The sequence below is a fragment of the Pipistrellus hanaki genome (genome assembly GCF_964339955.1).
Source record: "Pipistrellus hanaki genome assembly, chromosome: 2".
NCBI classification, from domain to species: domain Eukaryota; kingdom Metazoa; phylum Chordata; class Mammalia; order Chiroptera; family Vespertilionidae; genus Pipistrellus; species Pipistrellus hanaki.
Genome location: NC_140504.1, coordinates 140648926 through 140655897, shown reverse-complemented (window position 1 = coordinate 140655897; position 6972 = coordinate 140648926). Strand labels below are relative to the sequence as shown.

Genomic DNA, 6972 nt, shown 5'->3' with positions numbered 1-6972 from the left:
GATAGATGGCTGGCTCCTGTCTCTCACTCATACCTTTAATCCTGGACCACCAATATTTATTGAGCACCTACTATGTGCCAAACACCACCTAAGCTCTGGGAATGTGAGGACCTGCACAGATCCTAAGTCAGAGATCACTGTCCTCTATAGAGGACACAGTGTGTAATGAGACAAGTACTGTATTTTCTTTATAGTGGGCCTAAATCCAAGTTTGTTCATTTATTTGCTTTTGCATTTTTGAACACTTGTGTTAGATGGGAAAGAGGGGTTACACGTACACCCAGATCTTAATTAATATGGGAAAGCAGAGGTAGGAAAACTATACACTGATATATAATAATTTTGAAATTTTAATAGCGAACCCACTTCAATGGGCAGCATAGAATAATGTTGAAGAGCACTGGCCATGCTGCCCAAACTGACCCGGGTTTGAGTGCCAGTGACACACCCACTAGCAGCGCGGCTTTGTCCGGTGCTGCGGTGCCAGGAAAGGTGTTTCTGCCCTCAGCCTCCAGGGTGAGAACTGCCTGGGCATAAACAACCGAAAAGCAGTGTGCTGACAGTGCTGTTGCCAAGTGCAGTGGTGAGTTTCATGTCACGTTGACTGGGGCACAGAGGCCCAGATATCTGGGTGAATATTGCTTCTGAGTGTGCCTGTTAGCGTGTTTCTGAATGAGATGAACAGTAGAATGGTAGACTGAGTTAAGCAGATTGTCCTCCCCCAGGTGGGAGGCCTGAATAGAACACAACAGGCTGAGGAAGGAAGAATTCTCTCTCTCTGCCCGATGTCTTCTCCTGCCTTCAGACTTGGATTCAGACTGGAACTTATACCGTAGGCTGGCTCTCCCGGGTCTCCAGCTTGCTGACTGCATATGTTGGACTTAACAGCCTCCATAATTGTATTCTTTCTATCTATCTATCTCTATCTATCTATCTATCTATCTATCTATCTATCTATCTATCTAATTAATTCTATTTCTCTGGTGAACCAAGATTATACACCAAGCAATAATGGGAGCCCTTGAAATGTCTGGTGCATTGAACAAAAGTGCCCCTGCAGGTTCTTTATGCTTTAGAAGCCGGGGGCACTGAGGACTGTCTCAGACGCCTCCCTCCCTCTGTTCTCTCCCCTCTCCTCTCTTCTTGTCCCCTCCCCTGCCTTCTCCCAGCTCCACTTCTCTCTTCCCCCTCTCTCTCCCTCTCCTTTCTTCCTCCCCCTCTCTCTGTTTCTTGCCTTCCCCACCAACTTCCAGCTCTCACTATTCTTAGATTCTTGTCTTTCCCTTAAAACACAGGTTACAGGGTAGGGCCAGATGGGCATATTTCACACGAAGATGTGAATAATTAATAAGAATTAAAGTGTTGCCACCCTAAACCCAGGTTGGGGATTTCTTTTTTCCAGCAGGGAACAAATCATTACAGAAAGAGCTGATGCCCCACGGGAGAAGACGCGGACATGGACAAGGAGTGGGTGGCAGGGGGTTAGTTTCCTGGCCATGAAGCCTTTGTCCAGATAGCAGCGTGTATGGATCTTAAACGCCCTCGCAGGGACTTTGATTCCGTTTCTGGCTTCAGCCAAGGACAGAGATACCAGGCCACAGAATCTGCCCAGGCCAGGTCCACAGCCAGGTAGGTCTCCGGGAAGCTAGTTTTACCTAAGGTTCGCATGTAGAGTGCACGCCACCAAGTCAGCAGCCACAGCATTCTTATGCTCCCGCATCTCCGCGCCCAAAGGCCTCTTGAGAAAACGTAGATGACCACCTGAGGGCGCTGTTACTCCACAATTTTTCTGTAAAAAAACCAAAACCAGTCAGCTAACAAGGGTGTCTAGATTTCCTTTGTTTTGGGGGCGCAACCAAAGGATGCCCCTGGGAAAGAGGGGTACCACACACTCCCAGATCTTAGTTAATCTGGAAGCAGAGGTAGGAAAACTATACACTGACATGTAATAATTTTGAAATTTTAACAGGGTACTCGCTTCAATGGGCAGCATAGAAAACGTTGAAGAGCACTGGCCATGCTGCCCAAATTAACCAGGTTTGAGTACCAGTGGCACACCCACTAGCAGTGTGGCTTTGTCTAGTGACTGAATCTCTCTTCTTTCTGCTTTGTCATCTGCTTCATAGGGCACTCGTGGGGGTTATAGGGAGGAGGCTAGGTGCATAAAGCTAAAAACACACACCCTATTATTAAATTCTATTTACCAAATTATTAAAGAGACCAAGAAGGTACCAGCTGCTTGCCAACCAAATGGAAGGGAGGGTGGGGTAGAGGCTGGCGTTCAAAGCTGTACAATTGGCTGAAACAGGAGGAGTATTTAGACAGAAGGGTTGGACAGGTCGGGCCAAGCAAAGAACAGGCCACCAAAAAGGCTACTTTTCCCTCCCTTTGTTCAATGCACCAGTGTAAATCTCCGCATGGGTGCTGTACTCATAGGCCTGTCTGGCCGAGGACCAGCTTTTCTCAATGTTACTCTCAACCCTGCCATTCTGAAAACATTTCACTCTCATGTCTTTTTGCTTATTCAGACTGCTGTTCACCCCAGCTGGAAGAGCAAAGTGAAGGCCAAAATGTAATAGAGGATTTGGGAACTTGAGATGAAAGCAACAATGACCAGTTAGCAAATTATTATACAGGCCATGCCGACTCCACCGTTGACATAACGAGGGACTTGGTATGTGTGGTAATTGTGCGCACCATTAGTTTTAGAAAACATATAAAAGAAGAGTTTTAGAAAATATATAAAAGAAACATTATTTCCTTTTTAAAAAAGATGGCAAGAAGCATTTGTCAGCAATTATTATGCAGCGCTATTTCAAGGGTTGGGCTCTGTCAGTGTGTTTTAGCCACTAAAGAAAAGGAAATCTAATTGGGCCTAAGGTAGTTGTAAGAGTGGCGGCTTATGAGTTTTGTACTGACAGGTGCTGGTGAAAAGCTGATTAATCCCATTCAAGAATATAATAGGCTACGCTTGTATAGCACTGCATAGGGTACCAAGTACTTTTACATAAACGCTCCCATTTGATGTTCCCAACCACTCTTTGAGATATGAAGAGGACAAAGAGAATTATTGCTGTCATCAAGAAAGACAGCTTGATTGAGATATAATTCATATACCAAACAACCCACCATGTAAAGTGTAAAATTCAATGCTTTTAAACAAATGCACAGATATATGCAACCATCACCACAATTGATTTTAAAATATTTTTATCAGATCAAAAAGAAACCCCTTATCCTTTAGCTACCACTCCCTCTATTCTCCGTGTTCCCTACTATTGACCCGAAACAGCCACAAATCCACTTTCTGTCTCTACAGATTTGCCTATTCTGAGCAATTCACATAACTAAATTAATATAACATATGGTCTTTCACTTAGCATAATGTTTTTGAGGCTCTATTATATTGTAGCATATGTGAGTATTCTATTCTTTTTTTTTAGGGCTGAATAATATTCCATTGTATATTCTTAGAGATAGCATATTCATCAGTTGGCATTTGAGTTGCTTCCACCTTTTGTTTGCTTTGAATAATACTTCTGTAAACATTAACATACAAGTTTTTTGTGTGCTGACATATACTTTCTTTTATCCTGTGTAGCTACCTAGGAGTGGAATTGCCATAACATTTGGTAACTCGGTGTTTAAATGCTTGAGGAATTCCAGGACTGTCTTTCAAAGTGGTTGCATTTTCATTTCTATCAGCAGCGTGGAAGGGTTATGACTTCTCCGCATCCTTGTCACTCCTTGTTATTATCTGACTTTTTCATTCTGGTCATTCTAATGGCTGTGAAATCTCTCACTGTGATTTTGATTTGCACATCCCTGATCTGATGACTAATGAGATCAAACAGCTTTTCTGGTGTTTATCTACCATTTGAACATCTTCTTTGCATACATGGAAAGGATCTTCAGATCCTTTGCCCATTTAAAATTTGTATTTGTCTTTTTTATTACTGATTAGTAAAAGTCCTTTTTTTTATTCTTTAAATTCTTTATTTCATGCACCCATTTCAGCAATATTGAAATAGGTTTCTCATACATGCACTCATTCCTTTTATAGATTTAAAATATGAAATGGTGAATGAACGTTACAAATTATAATCAAAATTTATAACAAAGTACTTTTAGAATAAGACTATAGGCTTAAGAATTATGTTAAATTTCTAGCGCAAATATAACACAAGAGTAAAGGACATTGGTGATGTTTAAATTCAGACTAGGTTTTCCCCATCTTAATTTCTCTGCTCCCTTCCACTTAAAATCTTAAAAGTATTCATTATAAGTTGGAAGTACAGAGTTCTTAGAAAATAATAGGGGATGAATTGTATGATTCTCCTTATAGGTACAATCTAGTCTTCAGCAACCTGTAAACTATTGAAAAAGTGACTCCATATCCAACAACAAAAAAAGCCAAAGCACAATTTGGCTGGGGAAAGGGTAACAAATATGAAATTGTGTGGTAGATCCGTGCTCCAATGAAGGATAGCAGTAGAGCAATCTGGACCACTTAAGAACTACAGAATGCCAATACCAAGAAATGGCACAATATTTTCAAGGTTATTCAGGCGGGCCTTTCATACGCATTCTACTCTATCATCAACCTGAAGGTACTTCTTGGCATTTTCTCCTTTGCTGAAGCTTGCATAGTCTTCTGGGTTGGCAAAAACCTTTCTTGTCATTCTACAGAATGCTGTTGGAGTTCCCATAAACACCATTTTTGAAAGAACAATTGTTGTATAGGAGGCAAATGCCATGAATACCTCATTTTCCATTAGCTGGGCAAGGTCAACCATTTTTTCAACTTTGACCATGGATCCTGTGGATTGCAGCAAAAGCAAAGCTGCAAACCTGTTCTGGCAGGTAGTTGGCTGAACTGGGAAGACTTTCTGAGTTGTAAGTGTTCTTTATATATTAAAGATACAATACCTTATCAGATGTATCACTTGCTAATACTTTTTCCTATTTGGTTCATTGTCTATTAACTTTTTGGATAATTCCTTTTCAAGGATAAAAAATTTTCAATTCTTATGGCCAATTTCCAGAGACTTTAAATGTTTTTATTTTTAAAGTAATCTTCAGCAGTTTTGTTGGGAAGCCAGTCCACAGATCTTCTCACGCTGTCATGCTGGACATGGAACTTATCAGTATTACTTAATAGATGAGAACAATGTTCCTATATTTGGGATACTGGGGGTAGCATTGGAGAAAGGAAAGTCAGCCAGGATCAAAACAGTACACATGCCTAATCATAGAATTTCAGGTGGTAAAGGACATTAGATGTTACCTATACCAGATTTTACTGGATAAAGCAATCTTTCTACAACCATTCTTAGATGTGGTCCTTCAGTCTCTACTTGAACACCTCCAGAAATGAGGAACTCACTACTATTAGTTTAGAATTCAGGGGTCTTCAAACTACGGCCCGCGGGCCACATGCGGCCCGCAGAGGAGTCTGATCCGGCCCGCCAGGTTTTTTGGGCAGAGAGCGCAGCCGAGGTGTTACAGTAGGAATTAGTAGTTCATATAGTCCGGCCCTCCAGCTCTCTGAGGAACCGTGATCTGGCCCCCACTTTAAAAAGTTTGAGGACCCCTGGTTTAGATTAATGATCCCCATGAGCAACAAAACTATGTAAAAACCCAAACAGCATGTACCTAGCAAGGGCTGCTGAATATACAAACAAATGGGGAAACAGAGAAAATAGGCTTTTGGGGATCCTAAACAATCTTATGTCACCAGCAGGTCATGGGCATGCTGTAAAAGGCCAGCTAACTGTTTTTTAATACCAGGTGCCCAAGAGACTGCTCTAATTTTAGAATTAACATAGTGCTTACTAAAGAGGTCCAGGACTCATGGGTCTGGAATGTGATGTTCTTTCACCCTCGGGCTCATGTCTTATTGTTGAGTCTGCTCCAATCATTTCCTGACATTGAGAGAGGGAGAACCAGACCACAGAACTGGCATGTGCCCGAGAAACTGGCCAAGAAATAAAAAGTAAATGCTGCCCTTGAAAGACAGAGTTGGTGGTGGCCACTCTCTGATGAGCTTGTTTTTGTGGTGGCACTGTGCTGATGAGCCTCTGCACATTTTATTTTTTATATATATATAATTTTACTGATTTCAGAGAGGAAGGGCAAGAGAGATAGAAACACCAATGATGAGAGAGTATCATTGATCGGCTGCTTCCTGCACGTTCCACATTGGGGATCAAGCCCACAACCGGGAATCAAATCGTGACTTCCTGGTTAATAGGATGATACTCAATCACTGAACCACACAAGCTGGGAGAGCCTCTGCTCATTCTAGAGCCTGTCTCTGCCCTAGGAGGCTGAGTAAGCAGCGGACATCACCAAGGCCTGGTCGCTAGCCAGTGTGCAGGTATGGTCAGCCTGAGGGGAGTACCAGCAGATCAGAGAGTAAAAGAGGCTGGGACACTGCTTCCTGGCTCTGCAACCCAATCTTCGGTTGGAGCTGTGCCCCTATCTTGTCCCAAATCTAGTAGTATAATCTCCTGTCCTTGTCCTGTTGGGCCTAGGAATGCTGCGGACAGCTGATTTCTGGGTGTCTCACCATCTCTTAGTTTGTACCCTTCATACCCATACCGTGGAAATGGACCTTCACAGATTCTCTTTATTTGATTCAAGTGGGGTGAATTCTATTTCCTTTGACAGATTCCTTGTTACCATCTTGCCGTGGTGTCAGTGTTCCTTCCATCTCCTCCAATGATTATCAGGCAAGCGAGCAAGCCTATCATGCTGTCCTAGTGCTAACTCCCAGGGACCTCCTATGCTCCTCGGAGTCCCAGGTAAACAAAAGAGATGACTTTGTGCACAGCCCACCCTAGAGTTTCAAGCCTGTGTTGGATGCATAAATCTGTTTGTTCCACAAGCTTCTTCTAGCTGACATTTCTACAGAGCTCAAATGTCACGTGGAATCAAATTTTGTTTGGTTCCTGAACTTTCCTTGCATTG

The 6972-nt window shown here is 42.4% G+C and overlaps 1 pseudogene across 1 annotated transcript; it reads right to left on the bottom strand.

Moving 5' to 3' along the window:
• Window positions 1-4325: 4325 nt before the first annotated feature.
• LOC311618381 (microsomal glutathione S-transferase 1-like) lies at window positions 4326-4796 on the bottom strand (annotated as a pseudogene). The gene has a single exon. The product of its transcript is annotated as a microsomal glutathione S-transferase 1-like (transcript).
• Between the last annotated feature and the right edge of the window lie 2176 nt (window positions 4797-6972).